Raw genomic sequence first — 19,697 nt, forward strand, 5'->3', positions numbered from 1 at the left:
ACTGCAAGTAAGATTGTATCATACGTTGAAAGGAAGAGAGGAGGTATGTCTCAAAAAGACATGAACACAGACAAACAGGAGGTTCTGTCAGTGTTCCAAATGAGGGCATTTGCAATAAGGAGTTCACATGTAGAAATGAAGAAATGACAAACAAATCAGATGTTTGGAAACAAGATAATTCTAAAATCTGTAAAGCTGATTCAGAAATCCCTGTTCGGAAATAATATTATTTATTTCCCAATTCAACATTTTCCACATGGTTTAAGTAAAACGAAAACAGTCTGGAAGTAATAAATGGGGGCTGTCTTTCTAGGGGAAGAGACGGGTAATGGATGAGGCTTCAATCTGTGCTGCGCTCAGGGGTTGCTCCATTTAGTCCTGGCACTTCTGCAGTGATGAAGGTCTTTTCCTCACTCGAACTCCACTTTACAATGGTTTCTCTGGGGACCATGGCTGAGTGACATTTACTCTCCTCAATTTAAGTTAACAGTTTGCCCTCCAAGACCTGGAATTACACAGCACAGATACGGGGTCACAAGGGGGCTGCTGCTTTCTCCACTACTCATTGTACCCTCAGTGAGTCCTTACTACATGCAGCCGCTGGGGGAGAGGATGCAGAGGGCTTGTCCTGAAGATGCTCCTAGCCCAGGAAAGCCATAAAGAGTGAGAAGTGTGATAAGGACTCAGAACCAGAGTATCCTCTGGGACCTTGATGGCAGGGATGCACAGTTCCCATTAGAGACCTTGTGTTGGCTGTGAAATGCAACTCTCAGAGTTCCTACTCCTTAGAGAGTAATTAACTAACTGCCCCAGTTCCTGCACTCTGCAGTCCATCACCACATTCACACAGAGTCCTGATTCCCACAGGCTGCTCCCAGCCAATGACTGAGAGCAGCAGGGATGCCATGGCAGACCCATTCCTGCAATATATGGGACTATTCTGATGGGCAACTTTGACTCAAAAACTCCCCAGCGGCCTTTCCATCACTACCCTATGACCCACACAGCAGTCTAAAGCTATCCCTAGCCTACCCAATCCTCCTTCCTTTCCTCTCTCCTTTACAGAGATCAGACCTTTCTTAAGGTTCAATGGCTCTCCCAGCCTCCTCTGGCTCCTATCTCATTTCCCCAGAAAATCTTTCATACATCAAATCCCATCTTGGTGTCTGCTTCCTGGAGGTTCTAAATTAATGTAGTTCTCATTCCCCCTACAACTTCTCTGTCAGGAATTTGCTGCCAAGCTCCTGTTGTGCCCCCGGGAGGGGAGACTTCTTGCCTCCAGGAGCTGCTGTTCTATACTTGGGTGAGTCTCACCAATTTACATATCTTTCTATGTTTATTTGAAAGTTATCTTCTTCCCACTGGTTTCCATTCTGCCAACTGAAGTAAGAAAGGATGTTCCCTTTCCCACAAAATGTCTTGTCAAATATCTAAGGAAACTAGTTAGATCTTCCTTGAGCTATTCCTGCTGAAAAAAAAAAATAGTCAAATATTTCTCCCATGATCATTACATGCCACTCAAGATGGTTCTTTTCCAAACAGGACCATGTTCCCTAAATTCTCTTTTAGGCATGAGGCTCAGAGGTGAACCCAATCCTCTTTCCCCTCTTTGAGCAGCAAAGATTAGAATAAAACTAATACCTACCATGATCTGAGTTCTATACATCTATTAATATGACCATTAGTCTTTGGATCACAAACATGTCCCACTATTCAATCCTGAAATGGCAGTTCTATAGAACCTCTAGGTTTCCCCCTGGTATGCTCCTCACCTTTTGTCTGTAGAGTCGGCTTTTGGCTTTGACAATGGGAATGTAATCTCAACCTTTATGGTGTTACATTTGCCCTTTTCATTTAGTAAGTAGAAACAATTTTTTATCTTGATTGAGCCATCAAGTGTATTTTATCTTGCTCCCAACTTAGTGTATCTATAACTCAGGTTAATTCATTAATTAAGCATATACATTGAGCATCTTGCATGTAGCAGTCACTTTTTAGGTTCTAGTGGCACCATAGTGAATAAAATAAAATTTCTTGCTCTCATAGAGCTTACTTTCTAGTGGAGGGATTCAGCAGAGACTACAGGTAATAAATGAATCATATGTTATGTTAAAGTATATTAAGTACAGTGAAAAAAATGGAGCTGGGGAGGGGACACAGAATGCCAGAGGTGGGAGGTGTGAGGTTAGGGAAGGCCACCTGAGAAGCAGATACAGGAGCACAGGGTTGAAGGAGGGGAGGGAGGGAGCTGAGTGGATATCTGGAGCATCCAGGACAAAGGGGCCGATGTGGGGCCATCAGGGAGTCAGTGGGATACGAGAAAAGAGGAGCCCACAGGGGGCAGGGCCTTGAGGGATACTAAAAGGAGCTTGGCTTCTACCCTGAGCAAGCTGGGGAGCAACAGGAGGACTGTCAACAAGACGGTGATGTAACCTGAATTATATGATACTGTTACCACCCTCTGCTGTGTTCCAAATAGAATTCAGGGTCCATGTAAATGCAGGAAGCCAATCACAGCACTGCTGCAGTAATATTGCTGGGAAACAATGGGGGCTGAGATCTGGCCTGAGCAGTTCAATGGGCAGATTCTGGATATATTTAGAATATTTCCATGAACATGGGATGTGGAAGAAACAGAAGAGTCAAATGACTACAAGGGTTTTGGCCTAAACATATGGAGGAATGGGGCTGCCATCAACTGAGATCAGGAAGATGTTTCTAGAAGCACTTTGGGGGGAGAGATCAGGTGCTCCACTTCAGACCTGTTAGATTTGAGATGTCCAAGGTGTCCCAGAGCAGATGCTGAGTACTAGATAGGTGTATACGGTCCATGCTGCAGGCCAATTTGGAGTCACTAATATTTCACAGATACTGAAATCAGTGGAACTTGCAGAGATCACCAAGAGAATTAATAGAATAGAAAAAAAAATCCAAGATTCAGAAGATGAGGAGAAAACATTAAAGAGGCCTGAGAAGGAAAGGCCAATGAAGTAGAAGAAAAATCAGGAGTGTGATCGCCTAGAAACCAAGTGGAAATGAGGTGCTCCTAGGAGGAGTGAATACTTTAAAATGCTGCTGCTAAGTCAGGTAAAATGAAACTAAGAACTGAGCCCTGAACTTAGCAACAACAAGGCTCAATGGTTAAATACGTGGATGACTCGTGATCATCTTTTCCGGCACCTTGCAATCACGGGACAGAGTCGTGGGGGAGGATAAAGACAGTTCAAGGAAGGCGAGGCAGTTTTCCAGAATCAGTCCAGATCATTTTGGGATCCCAATGAGTTCACAAAGGCAGGGTGAACAAAAACCTCCTGAGAGTTCTTTCCTTCCACTGCAGGCTGTGTCTCTCAGGCTACCCTTGCAGACCTCTGTGGAGGCACAACTTACATGTTGTGAATCATGTCAGTTTCACACAGGATTTCAGGGTCCCTCTGTCTTGAGAGCTGAAACATCATGTTATTTAAAAGTAGAAAGATCAATGCTAACGGATTGATGATTTTGCTGGGCTTGGTTCTCCTTGTCTCTGGAAAGTCATCATTAGAAACTCAAGATATTTGCCAGACACTGTTCTAATCACTGGGGACAGAAGAACAAGTAAGAAAGTCACAGCCCTGCACTTCGAGTTCTTGGAGTCTAGTTGGGATAGATAGTGAAGAGGCAATCACAGGGCAGAGTGATCCAGAGGAAATCGACAGCCGAAATCCATAGAGAGAAATGCCCCTGTCACCACACATGATATAGATCTCCCCAGCAGTCAGTGGTACACGGGTCTGGGGGGAGTTGCCAGAGGGTGATGGCCATCCTGTCTGCATTTGTCAGATTTATAGCAATGACATGAGGGTCACAGTTCCTGTGGAAGACTGTGTGTTCTCATACAGGTCACATTAAATGGTTTACATTTTATTGTGATGCTATTTAGCACATGGGAGAAAGCAAGAAAGCATTTCTTATTCTCCTTGAAAATCAGGGGCAGCTTATGTTTAGTGCTCTGCCATCAATGATCACCTACAGTAATAAATTTGGTTTTTCCCCCTCCAAGGGTAAATGCCACCTCTTGAGCTGTTGTTTTATGTGCTATGAAACTTTCAGACAAAACAGAAAATAGTAAGAATGAGCTCTGGTATTCACTCAAACAACAACTTCTTCTAGCAAAACTGAAGTAGATTAAAGAGGGATGAGAAGATTAATTCAAAGAATCATCCTCTTTTGCCCAAGTACAATGGTTCTTGCAGTAAGTCCTGGCTACTTGTCTTTTCTCTATACTCCTCAGATGAAGGGATAGTTTGATTGAACACTTGAAAGAGTCTCTTTTTGCAAACACACACAGCTTTTGAACAAATTAAACATTCTACTGAGAGAAAGAATTGAAAATAAAGAGTTCACAAGATTATTTAAATTTAGCAAAGAAACAAATATGGACCCTTCTTTAGAAAGGTAAGGACAAAGAATTCGTTTAGAGGTTATTTGGAAGGAAGTTTCTGAAGGTTCAAGAAAGATGTGTTAGGTCTAAAGAGGTGGTGCCCAATAAATCCAAACAGAATCAAAGGTGCCCTGCACTCTTTCTTAGCAAAATGAACAGGCTGACCCAACAGAGAACTGGGCCCCAAAGAAGAGAGCAAGGAGCAAAGATGAGTGTTGTGTCAGGCTCCAAGGAAAAATCAACTAGGGTTCAAACAGAATCAGAACCAGAGTGTTGAAGAAGAGAGTTGTAGTCAATGATAAAAGGCCTTGTAAATGTGTCAAAAGCAGAAAGAGACTTAAAACATCATTGCTCAAGGGACTCAGGGATGGAGAAAGAAACAAAGGCAGGCTGAGTGAATGAGTCTTTTGTCTGTTTTTGCCAACAAAGACTTTGGGGAAAACTTACTCCAAATTGCTTCTGAAGCAGACCGATCCAAGATAGTATATCACATACAGCAGAGGAAGAGCACAGAATGTTCTAGCCCAAACTGACAGAGGAGATATGAATAAATTGAAGGGACAGTATGGCCCTAGCTGCAAGATGTGACAAAGCTCACAGATGGCATGGAACAAATGTTGGCCCAAACTGGTCATGACCACTGGGCACTGCCAGTAGTGTTGAAGATGGGTCCTCGCAGACCACCAGACAGCCCTTCATTTGTACTCCAAAGGGAACCATGAGTCCTGGGAGCCTCAGGCTGGGTCTGAGTTGGTGGCAGAAATCTTTCTCGACAGTTAATAACTCATACTCTGGACCCTAGAGTTCTGATGTGCAGAAGTTTTCCTGTCACATCACAGGTTCACCTGGGCGACGTATTTTATGTCCATGACATTCCTTGCCCCTTTAATTTAGTTACTGACTCGGTTGTGCTCAAAAGCTTCTTCTTACTCATTTTGTCTTCTTATTTGATAGGGGCATCCTCCTCCAACAATTAAGCATCTCAGATTCCAAAAATATGAGATTGACTTGATGCTTTCTTCTAGGACAATTACTAAGTTTTAACACATTACAATGCTTATTAAAAATACTTCACAAACTTTTAGTTGATTTTTGTGCCAGAATAATTTCTTTAACAGTTTTAACCATAATCCATTTTGGGACCCAACAAATGATATGACACTTCACTGTGTTAAAATTAATGCACATACACTCAGACTTCGGTTGATCTATTGGAGCAAAATGTTTAAAGAGGTTATAAATTTCCCATCAATGATAGACTGGACAAGGAAAATGTGGCACATACACACCATAGAATACTATGCAGCCATAAAAACAATGAGTTCGTGTCCTTTGTAGGGACATGGATGAATCTGGAAACCATCATTCTCAGCAAACTGACACAAGAACAGAAAACCAAACACCACCGCATGTTCTTACTCATAGGTGGGTGTTGAACAATGAGAACACATGGACACAGGGAGGGGAGCATCACACACTGGGATCTATTGGGGGGGAATAGGGGAGGGACAGCGGTGGGTAGGAAGGTTGGGGAGGGATAACATGGGGAGAAATGCCAGATATAGGTGATGAGGGGATGAAGGCAGCAAACTACATTGCCATATATGTACCTATGCAACAATCCTGCATGTTCTACACATGTGCCCCAGAACCTAAAGTACAATTATATATATATGAGGATAAAAAATTATGAAACTTGAATTTCAGAGGTCAGCAAATCTTATCTAAAAGGGAAAACAGTATTGTGTGTGTAGGTGGAAATTGCGACAGGGACAGCCTTGTTTGAGGCCATCGCTCGCCGGCTCTAGGAAGGTACAGGTCACAGCTGAGCTGCCTCTGCTTTAGCTCAGGCAAACGCTCTAGCAACTCTTGTGTAAGGCAAATGCTGTCTCCAGTGAGAGGGACTTTCACATGTAAAATTCCCAAGGAGACCCATACAGAGAGGAGGCCATCTGCCTTCCCTGCACAATAACTCATGGGTGGGCAGGGTGGAGTAGATTTTCTTGGCTCTTCTATACAGTGTTTGTGTTGCAGGGTGGGGGTGTCCTCCCAGGGGACCCCTCCTCCAGAGAGATGCTGCTGCCCCAACCTGCACAGTGTGCACCCAAGGCTTGGAAACCACTTTTACCCTCATGGGCATTGCTTTGTCTGGGACAAATGCTCATCAGTCAAGGAATATTTGGGTTGAAGAGTAATGCTTCTATGAACATTCATACACAAGTTTCTGGGTGGACGTATGTTTGTATATTTCTTGGAAATCAACCCAGGATTGTAACTGCTGGATCATATGGTAATACTAACCTCTGTTCTCTCTAGGACAGCATTTCCCAGCCAAATCATTCTTGGACTAACTACCTGTTGATCTATAGCACAGACCACAGCTGTGAAGAAAATGGGTAAGTAAGAAACAGTAAGGAGCCTAGGGCCCAGCCCAGAGCAGCAGGAGTTAGCAGAAATAAAGAAGGGCTATTGTCAGGACCCTCCAGGTGCTGCAGAGAGACATGTGTGCTATTCTGGCTTTGCTGTTTGCTTACTATGTGATCTTGGCATAAGGTTAACCCAACGCTTTGTCTTCTTTGGGCCTCAAGTTCTTCAACTGTGAAATAGGAATATTAATTCTTATGTTATTTATTTCCCAAATGTTCTGAAGATGTGCTCTGTGTGGTCTCTTGTTCCTTTCAACCAGATCCCACCGGCCAGGCTGGGGACTTGGCAACCACCCCAAACTCTCCTTCTGGGTCCATTGCTGTTTACTTATGCAAATCAATCACTGGGCATCATTCCCCAAGGTAAATGTAAAAAGTGGGATCCAGTGACAGCCTCAGGTATTTATTTGATAAATATCTTCGAGGGGATATATAAATACGTCGACTAAGTCAGGGTGGATGTGATAGATACAAATAAGCTTGGAGAAAGGGAAAGCTAGCAAACAGCTGGGTTCCCCAGAGGCGAGAGTGATAAATGCTCCAGAAGACAGCCGGGTTGCCTTGAACATTCTGAGATAACCTGAAGCAACCTAGAAAGTAAGTAATAGGGTGCCCTGTCCCTAGAGAGAAGGAGACCTGGTGGCTCTGGAGAGAGGACAAGCATGGCCTACTCAGCCAGTGGTGTGCCTCAGGCCCAAACTCCTCTGTGGCCAGATTAATCTTTCTAAATTCAGTTTTACCTTTGTTACTCCGATGCTCAAACCTTCAATGGCTTGCCACTGGAAAAAGCCCTAATTCCCTCTTTAACATATAGCAATGAGACAGCCACTGACCATTCCAGACTCCTTCCCACTGCTCCCTCTCAGGAACTTGCCACTCTTAGCTAACTGCTCTATTCACCATATCCAAAAAGAGCTCATCTTTTGGAGTCTCTGCCAAGAAAGCCATCCCCTGTGGGCACCTCTCTTCATGACTTTGCTGGCCTCTGAAGGCACAGAGGGAGCCCCACACTGCCCCACACTTCTTATCCTTGCCTGCCACGCCCACCAGAGTGCCCTTTCCTGCCTCCTAAACCAAAGCCCTTTGGGGTTGTGATCTCCACGTTGGGACACAGTGCACTGTGATCTAACTTCTGAGGTGCTCACCTCTGCTCTCCATCACTGGAATAAAGTCTTTAGGGAAGGACCAAGTTTTTAGCCTCTTCACACTGTGACATTCAACAAAAATTTGCTCTTATTGCAATGATTTCAGGCTCTTCTCTAAAGACCTCAGAATTAAAAAAAAAAAAAAAAAAAAAAAGATCAGAAAATCCCTTGGTTCTACCAAACATGAATATCGGCCTTTGAAGGGGCATGAGGTGGAGGAAGGGAGCCAGGGTTGTGATTTGGCAGCCTGCACCTCATGAAGAACACAGAATAGGCCTGAATATAGTGGTCCCAAGGGAGTAGAGATGGGAGTGCTTCTCTATGGTGTAGATGAAGAAATCTAGAAGGTGGGGTCCATCCCCATCTCACTGGGATTGTTCAGCTGTAATGTTACACTAACATTGGTCATTTTCTAATGTTTTTTTTAAAGCTATGAAAACCTTTCTCCAAACAAAGTTTTCCCTGAAGCATGAAAGAGAACAATTCAAAGCTGCTCTGGGTGAATCAGAAGCGGGGGCTGCTAGGGCCTTGAAACCAGTCCATCTTCTATCGCCCCAACCCAGACTCTGAAAGGTTTATAGGCAGATCCAAACAGTGCTGAGCAATCTCCAGAAATCCCCTCAAAGCTTCAGGTTAAACTATGTGAGATCCTAGAAGCTATGAGTGAAGCCCAGAATTGGGCTCCCTGGCCCTCTTTTTAAAAAATATAGGAAACACATCCATATTAAAAAACCAATAATTATTTAAATGTCAACTAAAGACTTCCGGCCCACTACTACATGACAAAAGAAGAACAATTTGCAACACAGATAAACTGTGTTTCCTCTGACGTTTCTCTTCTAGGAGGTAACTTTGCTGAGAAGGTCCTGCTTAGATAACTGGTTCTCCCACTGTAGATGAAAACTCATTTCATTGAACAAATAGGCTTGAATTTTACATTAGGAGGCCTGACTCATTGAATATTTTTGGTGGAGTAACACTTCTGGTCAAAGCAGATTAAACAAATAAGCAATTAATTTGGAGATTGGGTATAAAGACAAAAGCAGAATTAATTCTTCTTCTCACTGTTTTCCTCTATTGTGGACATTAGTTTCTTGTTTGCTTTTACTCTGGGCTTTCTGACATTCCCTTCCTATCTTCCTCCCTACCCTGGGAGTCACCTGAGGACAGAGGACTTCCTTGGGTGTGCAGCCCCGTTTGGTGCTGTTGTGGGATCCTGGCTTAATTTGAGATGTGAATGGGATAAAAAGTGAGGGCTTCAGGCCTGGCTTTCAGTCCCACACACCAAGGCAGGCGGCCACATGCTCTTCCTTCACTGGTCCATCCACTAAGGGTTTTTCAGTTCCATGCCATAGGGGCATGGGGTGACAGGCGGGGGTTGAGAGTTGGTGGATCTGGGAATGTGGGTTTATAGCAGAGGCCCTCATTTCTGATATTACCTTTGACATGTATGTGTTTGGGGTGGGGTAGCATTCTTTATTGGGATCATACATCTGACCGTGTAAGTTCTCAAAATGTAGTCCCAGATCAGCCTCGCCTGGGAACTGGTAAGAAAGGCAGACTCTAGAGCAACAATCTAGACTCAGTGAATCAGAAACTAGGATGTGGGCCCAGCAATCTGTGTTTTAACAGGTCCCTCACAGGAGTATGATGCATGCTCAAGTTTGAGAACTGCTTGTCTAGAAACCTAGGAGTCAGAATATTAGACTCCGACAGGGCATCTGAGGCCATTCAATTTTGGTCAACTCTTACAATTTATAGATTAGAGCAACGAAGGTAAGAGAGGGGAAAATGACTTCCCCAAGTCCCCAGAAGGTTAGTGCAGAGTCAGAAATAGCTGAGCCTCCTTTACCTGACACCAGTGTGGGGCCCTCTCCCCACCACTCACGCACTCTGCATTTCCAGAGCCTTGAGGATGGCAGGCATGGGGGTGCAGGGCCTGGAGTTGCATCAGCATCACTAATGGATAGGCACTGCCTTCTGGGACTCCTTGTGCCCTCAGGGAGATCAGGGGTCCCCACCTGTGGTGGAAGTGTGCAGAGCCCTGTGCCTGGAGGAGGAAGCAGGCTGTGATGTGTTCCTGGGGTCACCTCTGTCTCCTGGGTCACTACAACCTGGCATTTTCCCACAGCTCCTCCTCCCTGCTGCAGGAATTAGAAGGTGCCTTAGAAGGTGCCATTTATGTGAAAACTATAGCAAACTTGTCCTCTGTGACCCTGCAACCATGGGAGGCTATGGAGGTGTGTGGAGTAGGATATTCTTCACGCAGGCATCTAAGCACTGTGATGGCTGCTGAGGATACAACCAGCAGTACTCACAAGTCAGCTGGGGCATGTCACTGAGCTCTGCCTCTTCTCAGGTCAGCCAGCCTTTCCCAAGTGTGGGACAAGAGCAGAGCACTGGCAGCTTTGGTCTGTTTAATGATTGATCATGAAAGGCAATCCACTCCAAACAATGGCAGTGGAGAGGCCACAGGACATACCCCACCACAGGTTGTATGCTCCTGTTACATCTGGCTCTCACCCTCACACATTCAGCCCAACCCCTAATGTAGCTGGAGGACCCACTACCATAACCCTGAGGCTGACATCACTACCACCAACACTGGGCAGGGGAGCTGTACCTGCAGTCACTGTGACCATCCTCCTCCAGGCCTGGAGGTCTGAGTCTTCTGGCCTGAAGGTCCAGAGCCCCTCCTGCTCAGAGAGGCCCACCAGGCCTCACAAGTGGGCTTCCATCCTGCTATGGCCACTCTTTAGCCCCTTTCTGGACATCACCAGCCCCATGGAGTTCTGTGCCTTTTTTCCTTAATTCTAACGTTCCCTTTGACTACCCAGCACATCCCCGCCCCGGGCCTTCTGCTTACAAATCAGGAAACTCCCCTGTACCCACCAGTTTCCCTCAGAGCCTTCACTCCATGCCTGCATCAAGGAAGAGCAGCTGTCCTTTGAGGACACCTTTGCCTTGTAGCCCTCTCACATGGTGACAGTCTAACTTTGTATCCAGCACACCTCAGGGTCAGGAAGTGGGGTGTGTCATCCTTGCTCCCCACTGTCTCTTTCACACCATCACTTGCCATCTCCTTCACCCGTTGCAAAAATGCCATTTGGCTAGACCACTCCAGGTCTTGGGACCACCATATACTCCTCCCAGCATCACGCCCCTGTTCACTGGAGGCATGAGCTTCTATCTTTGTCTTCCTCTCTACACTGAGCCTTGCCCTCCTGTGTCTGACTTCAATGTCCACTTGAACAAAATAATCCCTCAGGTCCCTGGCCTCCACAACTCTTCCATGTCTGCCAATTCACATGGCACATTTAGACTCTGCTTCACCTAAAGTTACTGGATTTTCCAAAATCACAAGTCTAAATATTCTGCTTCCTCACCACAACCTCGGATGAGCCCACTGCAACTCTTTTTGGCCTCATCTGGCCCTCCTGGCCTTTACTTCCAGCCACTGCATTAGCCTTCTCCTTTATTCATATCAATTATTATCAATCTTAGGTTCCATCTTTGCAATAACATAATTCACAATACTCCCCAAACCCTTAGGCATATGTTGCCTTTATCTTTTCAGAGCATATGACTGTCAAAACTCAACCAAAGATATATTTGTGATCCGTTTCCTGTAGGGCCTGCTGTCCAGTAGCCACATACTGCTGAGAAAGCCACATAAGAGGTAAAAGAGGTGGCTTTCTGAACATGTGATCATCACTTCAAATGAGCTCTCAATACTTTCCAGATATTAAATTTATCTGGGTAGTTCCATTTCCCATTCTCTTCAATAGCACTGCCAAGCCTTTTCCATTCTCAACTTTCAACCCCAATACTTCCCACTTCACTTTCAGCAACCAATCTTATTTTCCACCTTCCAGAGAAAACAGAAGCCTGCATATCCAACTGCATAAGTAATATCCTGATTTGAGTACTCAAACTCTCCACAAATTATGCATGTGCAGAACTGAACCTGTCTTCTGTTGATGCAGTCCCTGAATGCTTCTGGGAGCCCCTGGGTTGTCGCCTCTGTACTAGCAAAAGATACCCTTATTCTCCTGCTTTTGTTTCTTTGTTCTCCATGTCAGCTGCCTGTGAGACCACTCAAGGAACACTGCTTATTAAGCCAGATGGCCAGGTCTTCCTTGAGGGCCTTCAGCCCTGTGAGAGCATGGTTTTCAGTACTCCTCAGGCAGCACCAGGCTCAATGCTGCTCTGAAAGCCCTGCCTCCCTGGCTGCTGGTGGTACCTTGTCATGTAGTCCCTAGTCTGCCTGACTGTGCCTCATACTTCACAGCATCCCTCATGCAAAGCCACTTTCCTTGCCCTCCCAGTTCTCTATCCCAGGCACTCACTCCCATACAGGCCATCAGACGAGGAAACAGATGGGAGCAGGACCTCACGTCCTCCTAGGGACCAAGTTCCCTACACACCCACTTCCTAGCAATCTTCCTTCCCCACATGCAAGCCCCTTCCTGCAAACAAAGACCAGCCCACTGGTTTAGGAGGCAGCACCAGAGTGTGACATTGTGTAAGGTCAGCCAGGACACCCTATAGCACAGGACACATTGCTGCGGGGCAGGGCTGGGAGAATTAAGACATGGCCTTTTCCCTTGGGAGCCCTCAGTCTGCCAGGAGAAATACAACCTAAGCACATAAACAACTAATGCACATCCAAGAAATCACTCGATTGTGCCTTTAACTGGTACAATTCAGAGAAGGGCAACATACATCACATTGGGAGTTTCTACAGGGCAGATGTACTCCTAGGGTGCATGACTGGACTCTTTTTCTCCCAAGCTCTTCTGAATGGTGAAAGCATTTGCTTTACCATCAAAAAAGAGGGAAATAAAAAGGAAAGAATCGCACACACTTTAAAATCCTAGAGCTCAATTCTACAACTAAGGTTTTCCTGCAGTTTGGCTGTCAGAAGGAAACCGATCCTGAGGCCTGAGGGATTGGCAAAGAGTCTCCCTTAAAAATATTTGTGGTCCAGCATTGCCTTTATTTACCCAGAACATTCAAAGTGCCTTTTTCCTCCATCTTTCACATCCGCTCAGAGAAGATGTTAATTTTCTGAAATTAAACACTTAGCTTGATTACTGTTTTGTTAATTGCTGCATTCAGAAACCCCTGGTGCTCCTGCCTGTTTAACATGGATGGTACTGTGAAAATGATAGGCGTGGGGCTGGCATGCAGGGGGATGACAACAGGGCTGGGATGCCATCCCAACCACCTTCCCATGCTTGCTCAAGCAGCTGGGACCCTGCCAGTGGGGGAGATAGGACAGGCCAGGTCGTAGAAGACTGGCTCCCACAGAGCCATGGTTATGGTTTGGGGGTGCAGCACACACAGGAAGCCTTGGGTCTTACCAACATCTGGGAGAATGTAGGGGGTAACTGCAATCACAGCTCCCCAACCAAAGATGCCTGATGAAGGATCACAGTGACAGCTAAAGCTGCACCATTCGCTGATGCCTGAGATTACTTAAGAAAGAATGAAGCATTCATTCATGTATTTATTTAACATAGTATTAGTTCATTCAATGAATATTTGTTGATTGCTTTCTATATTTCAGGCACCCAACTAGACACCTATCTTGACACAATAGTTAACAGGATGAACACAGGGTGCTGTCTCCTGGAGATGATAGCTCATGGAGTTGACTTGCCACAGAGCATGGAGTAGATGGATCACCTGGACCCTTCTACCTCCCATCCTCTTTACCTCTTTATGAGATACCTCTTTATGAGATAGTTCACAAGGTGAACAGCAACTATCTCATAATCCAATTAGTGTTCCCTCTGCAGTAAGGGTTATAACAATCTCATGTGGATGTAAAATCCTACAGGGTAAGAAATTTACTCCAGTCTCATTGCCAGTAGCAATAGAGTAAATGAGCAAATAAATCCCTGAGTCCTGTGGGCACTCTGGCAATCCCAGCAGAGTGAAGGCATTCTGGGCTGTTCTGGAGCTGTCAGCAGCATCACTAGCCACTGCTCATGACCTGGAAAGGAGAATTCCCATACCCAGCCACTGTGTGGCCCAGCATGTGATCCGCAAGAAGTTCCAATTGGTCTGTTGAACAATAAAATAGCCCATCCAACACACTCACTGCAAAGCAACATCCACCGCAGACTGAAATGCTCTCTGGCGACAACACGTGGTTCCATCCTAACTTTTTTTGTCTGTTATGTTTGCTGCAGTGTTCCTGGTGTCTAGGGCAGTAGATGGCATGCAGGAAGGCCTTGAAAAATATTGTCAAGTTGGTGAGTGAATGGGAGCCCCTAAGCAGCAGTACCCTTGAGCCAGTACTTGAAAGCAATACTTGGTGAGCACTCAGAAAGCATGTGTTAAGTGAATGAATACATTTCCAAAGTTAAAGGGCTCAAACAAACCAATCCCTTTGAGAGTGGCTGAGTCTTTCTGTGTTCCTCTGAGTGGATCGGGGCTTGTAGCATCATCCTAAGCAGCATTTCCTAAGTTCCTGCAAGGAGCCACAGTGGAGGAAGACTCCAGATTATCGGAATGATCTGAGAGGGCTCTTCAGATGTCACTGGCGGGTCACCATGACACATTCTCATCACCACTCCCCAGCCAAACACTTCATACTAATGTTCATCTGTGGGGACTGAAGGTATCTGGCCAATATTTATCAAGGCTCTCTGTGCCTGGCATTGTGTGGCTGCTACCTCAGGAAACTGGTGTTAGGTGAGAAAGTGTGATTCTCCACACAGCTCATTATCTGGTGGAGGACCCCAAGGTTGCCAAGGATAGAAGCCAGGACATTAGTCAGTGGATAGGAGGTTGCCAAGGGTAGAAGCCACTGCCATCTGCAGACCCTCTAAGCTCAACAGAGAACACATCATTGTTTGCAAATGGCCAGGGGCTTTCTGAGGCCACTTGGAAGTTCCTTCTCAATGCCAGAGTTCAAGAAACAATAAAAACAACCTTTTCTAGAATTAGCAATGAAAAGAAAGCAATGAAACAACTATGAAACTGAATTAAGAACAGTGAAAATTTTATTTGCTTAAGTTTTTTTTAAGACTTCTTTATTAACTTCAATGAAAGTTTTCTTTAAAGTCATTTCAGTCTTTAAAGTTCTCACTCAATCTTTTCTCTGCTTTGGAGCAAATTTTGCCTGCTAATTTCCAATGAGAACAGCCCTTAAAAATGAACCGGCTTCAGCATATGGATCTTAACACTCTACGTTTTTCCAGGCAGCAGTGTAATATTGTGTTAATATTTAATTTTGAGATTTACATAATATCTTTCCTCCAAAGAGCTCAATATATTGCAATATCATAAAATGCCTTTTCATATTCAAAGATTATTCTTTATGCATGCAAATACTATATTTAACCAAGGAATAATGCAAATTAGATGATGTATTCAGAGGAATTGATGGGCTAGGTAATTCTTTTGTAAGAAAAGTAGTGTATCTGAGTGACTTTAATTGTCTAAGAACTTCAAAGTGCCTGAAAATGGACAAACTATAGAGCTTGTAACTATTAATAGAAACAGTACAGCAGTTTTTAAAGAAAAATAAGTAATGGGTGTGTCTGTGTTGTGGGCATGATGAATAGTATTCCACATGCAAGTGGCACACAGGCCATACATGAACTGCATGTAATATAAATGTCAGATATAAATCATGCTGATGGGATCATTCAAGTAAGGGGGAAATTGTCGCCTCTTCAAATATACAATGAGAAAAGAGGTGGGCTCCTCTGAGTGTCAGAATCATCCAGTGGCAGGTACCCAGGTTCTGGGCTCCAGTTCCTCCCACATCATTAGCTCACTGGGATACAGACTTTGCCACTCCCCTTTCTGGTGCCTATTCCTCCCAGCACAGAATGGAGAAACCAGTATCTGTTTTATATCTGACACAGATAACATCAATCCCAAACAAAGAAACTGAGAAGCCTTGGAAGGAAACAGTCTAAGGAGAAAAAGTACAGCAAATTGCTCTCCGGTTCAAGATGTATTCCCAGAAATGATGCTAATCTCTCAGTCCATAGCATAGTTTACAGAGTAATTTTCTATCTGCAGACTCATTTGCTTGTCACTATAGTACTTGGAAGCAGGTATCGTGACTCCTATTTTATAAGTGAGAAAAGAAGGATCTTGGCAGTTAAATGAACTTGCACGAGTCATGTGAGGAGCAGAGAGGGGAAGCAACCCCAGGAATACCCGACTGCACTCTGCCACCATGAGCCCAGAGGTGAGGAAGATGACTGCCCCGTGGTGGAATGAGAATGGAAAAGAGAACAGGCTCAGCAGTAAGGCTTGGGTTAATCAGATTCACCCTCTGAGTCAGAGGTTACAAACCATAGCCAACAGGCTAAATCCAGAATTGGATTTGTTTGACTCTCAAGTGCTTTAAAATTTCCTAATCAGTTGTCAACATTTGAAATCTGGATTTTCAGCTTATAAAATCAGACAGTGCTGGGCATGGCAACCCTTGCTGGAGCTGTGGCTGCCTCTGTTCTCTTCATTTCCCTGTAGTCTCCACCACTCCCTATTGCCTTGTACCTGGCCCTGCTTTGCTCCTCTCCATTACCTGCCTGGCCTTAGGGGTCTTTGAGTTTGTTCTCTTTGGCTTAGATGGCCCCAAGTTCATATGCTGCTCTGATTCATCTTTTATCCCCCCCAAGATTTCCTCTGAGGTCTTCTTTTCCAGCCTTGACACTCTGAGTCTATTTGGCAGAAGAGAGAAGTAAAGTTTGTCATTCACTTAATTCTCTCTGACAGCCAGATGATCTGACCATCAGTCTAAATCTGGGGCCAGATGCCAGAGAGTGACTGCAGGAGTTAGTGGTGATAACAATCTCTCTGCAGATCACTTGGCCACTGGAATAGAGAGAGTTGCACCTGATCTGGTCTATTTTAAACTCATGGCAGCTGTATTCAGTGCAAGGATGCATCCCTGAAGACCTCACGTAAATTTGAGCTTGCATAATTCATGACCAATCCTGACCAAAGATGATGGACATTTTTTTGACAGCTAAAGTGGCCTAGCAATGTGGCAACAGCGTAGAGAGAGTTTATGACTCACACAGTCCACTAGAATGTGATTTTTCATCAGTCTGAGGATAAAATGGCCACAAACCATCTCACAACCAAGAAATGATGTTTCTCAGAAATATCTGCAGCCTAGGGAGGTGCAAATGATGTTTCTCAGAATCATTTGTTGGCTGTGAGATGCTGAGCAAATTCAAAAGTGCTCTGATCTAAGTTTTTTCATCTGACCCACCTCCTCTGTAAACAAACAAACAAAAAAATAAACAAAAAACATGGTAGGGGTTGGCACACTGGAGGTGCTCAAAATGTCAGTTCTCTGCCACTGCCTTTGGACTGGATAAGGATCCTGTCCTGAAACTCTCCAGGTGATACCTGGTCCTTGAATAGTTGTGCCTATATATGTAATTGGGGTCATGATGGGAGAAGCTGAAGGCTCTCTGAACCTCAGGACTCAACAGGTAAGCTTGTCTTTGGGTGAAGAACTGTATCTGTCATGTGTCCAATGACAGTAAAAAATGATAGCAAAAATCTCCAAGGTCTCTTCTTAGATCACAGCTCTTGGAATCAAGAAAAGCCTATTGTTGGAGACTATGAATTGGGGAGCCCAGAGGGACTGTCCACTTTTAGGACAGGACACCATACAGCAGACACAGACAGGGGACATCTTGTTGATCTCCTTCTAATCCTAGAGTCTCCAAATCTCTTTAAGGCTCTGCTTTCTTATTAGAAAAATAGAAACAATAATCCCCAAGTCACTGTGTAATTATGAGGATTAGATGAGTCCACATAATTTCAAATTCTTTGTAAACTCAAAGGAAACACAAACATGAGGTGTTAACTATAATAATTATTACTCATCTATTTCTCAATCAGGACCCACTCAGTAGTTCCCAGTCACTTCACAGCTTGGGCAGTTCCAGGCATAGAGTAGGCATTCAATAAACACAGGTTGACTTAATGATTGATTCCAGGACTCCTCCTGGTCAAATTCTTTGCCTGCCATCTACCTACGCATGAACAAAACAGTAGGACACGTGGCCACAGGCGCAGAGGGGGTCATACCATACCACGAAGCCAGGGGAGGAAGTCTGAGCTTGATCTAACCCAGAGTGGAGCAGCTCAGGTGTTTTGGGAAGGGGTTAGACATGCCATGACCTATTGCTAACACATGGGTCAACCTGCCTCATCCCTTAATGGATCTGAGTCATTAGAGTTTTTAAGATGCTTACTATTTAGTCTCTCTTTTATCTCTGATAAAATGCATAGCTTCTGTTCATGGTTCTAAACTGTTCTCACAGTAGTTCAGCTTTGAATATTTACTTTGAAGGTTCTCATCTTTAAAAAAATACTGTCTGTTGGTTGAAAATAATTTGTATTTACACATAGATTCATTAAGTCAGTATGATGGCATCCTGTTTCTCAGTCCACAGCCCACAAATTAGGAACCACTGGTCAACTTGTTATTTGTTTTACAAAAAGCATGTGATATCAAGAAGCAATTGCAGCCTTCTCTCAGTGAGTGTAAACTCTCTGACACCAAAATTCCAGAGTTACCATAGAGGAATCACAGATTAGAAGGTGAAAATGGAGGCCAGGACTACAAAATCAGGGATGATTAAGATTAAAGGACCTGCCAGAGGGGAACAAAGCACATGAGAAGTGTGCTTATGGAGGAGCAAAAGGGTGAGGATTAAAATGAATATTTTGCATGTTGATAATGCAGGGCTCCTTGCAAGAGCCTTGGTCCCCCAGCTCCATTGCAGTCTGGGAAGGTGCAGATGGCAAGATAAGCAGATGGGCAGGTTTGGGAATAGCAGGGTAAGAGAAGGGAGGGCAGAAATAAAAGCAAACCCATTTAAGTGGCAGGTTTGTTCGCACATGCTTAGAGAGAGAGAAAAGACAGCCAAGCCCAGTGTAACATGACAGCCTGGCAGGATTGTCATTCCCAGAAGCTGGGACACTAAAATATTTCAGCCAGTTTTCTGCCTAAACTCTTCAAGGGAAATACTGCTAACAAAGGCTGCCCATGCTACATGTTTAACATAATGCAGAAATTACCATTCTCCTTTCTTTGGGTGAGACAAAATGCCACAACCTTTGTATCTACGGCACCAGGACTGTGGTCACCAGCTGGAGGCTTCTACACTTCCACTCTTATTTTCTCACTACACAAGTATGCATGTAAACACGTGACCATACACATACAAACACACCACATGAACACACACACACACACACACACACACACACACACACACACACACAGCAACCACGCAGCCATCTGGCCAGACATGCTCTCCTACAACACCTTTTTTTCTTCTCAGTTCTGACAGCTTAAACTCAAGATTCATCTGCCATCAAAGATGCCTGGTTTTAAAAGAAGCAGAATGAGTCTGAGGGTGGGGAGGTGAGTAGAAAAGGATGGAGTAGAAAAGAGAAGGTCAGGGAGGGGAAGATACACAGAAGAAGAGAGAGCAGAGATAGATGCTTGGCTCCTGCTATTCTACTAACAAGCTGTCCTCTTAGAATTTGTTAATTGAGAAAAATCTATAATTTCAAATAACATCATGGTCCACTGCCTGTGACCCCCATCGCCTGTGCCTGTGATATTCACTTCCCCTCTGCAGCCTTGCACAGTTACCCCGGGAGAGAGATTGCTCATTTTTCTCTAACTCCCTTGGTATTTAC

The 19,697-nt window shown here is 44.5% G+C and overlaps 1 protein-coding gene across 6 annotated transcripts in view; it reads right to left on the reverse strand.

Moving 5' to 3' along the window:
• EPHB1 (EPH receptor B1) overlaps positions 1–19,697 on the reverse strand; it is a 438,054-nt gene that overhangs the window by 98,712 nt on the left and 319,645 nt on the right. The window lies entirely within an intron of this gene.

Source organism: Callithrix jacchus, chromosome 17 (genome assembly GCF_049354715.1).
Source record: "Callithrix jacchus isolate 240 chromosome 17, calJac240_pri, whole genome shotgun sequence".
Taxonomy (NCBI): domain Eukaryota; kingdom Metazoa; phylum Chordata; class Mammalia; order Primates; family Cebidae; genus Callithrix; species Callithrix jacchus.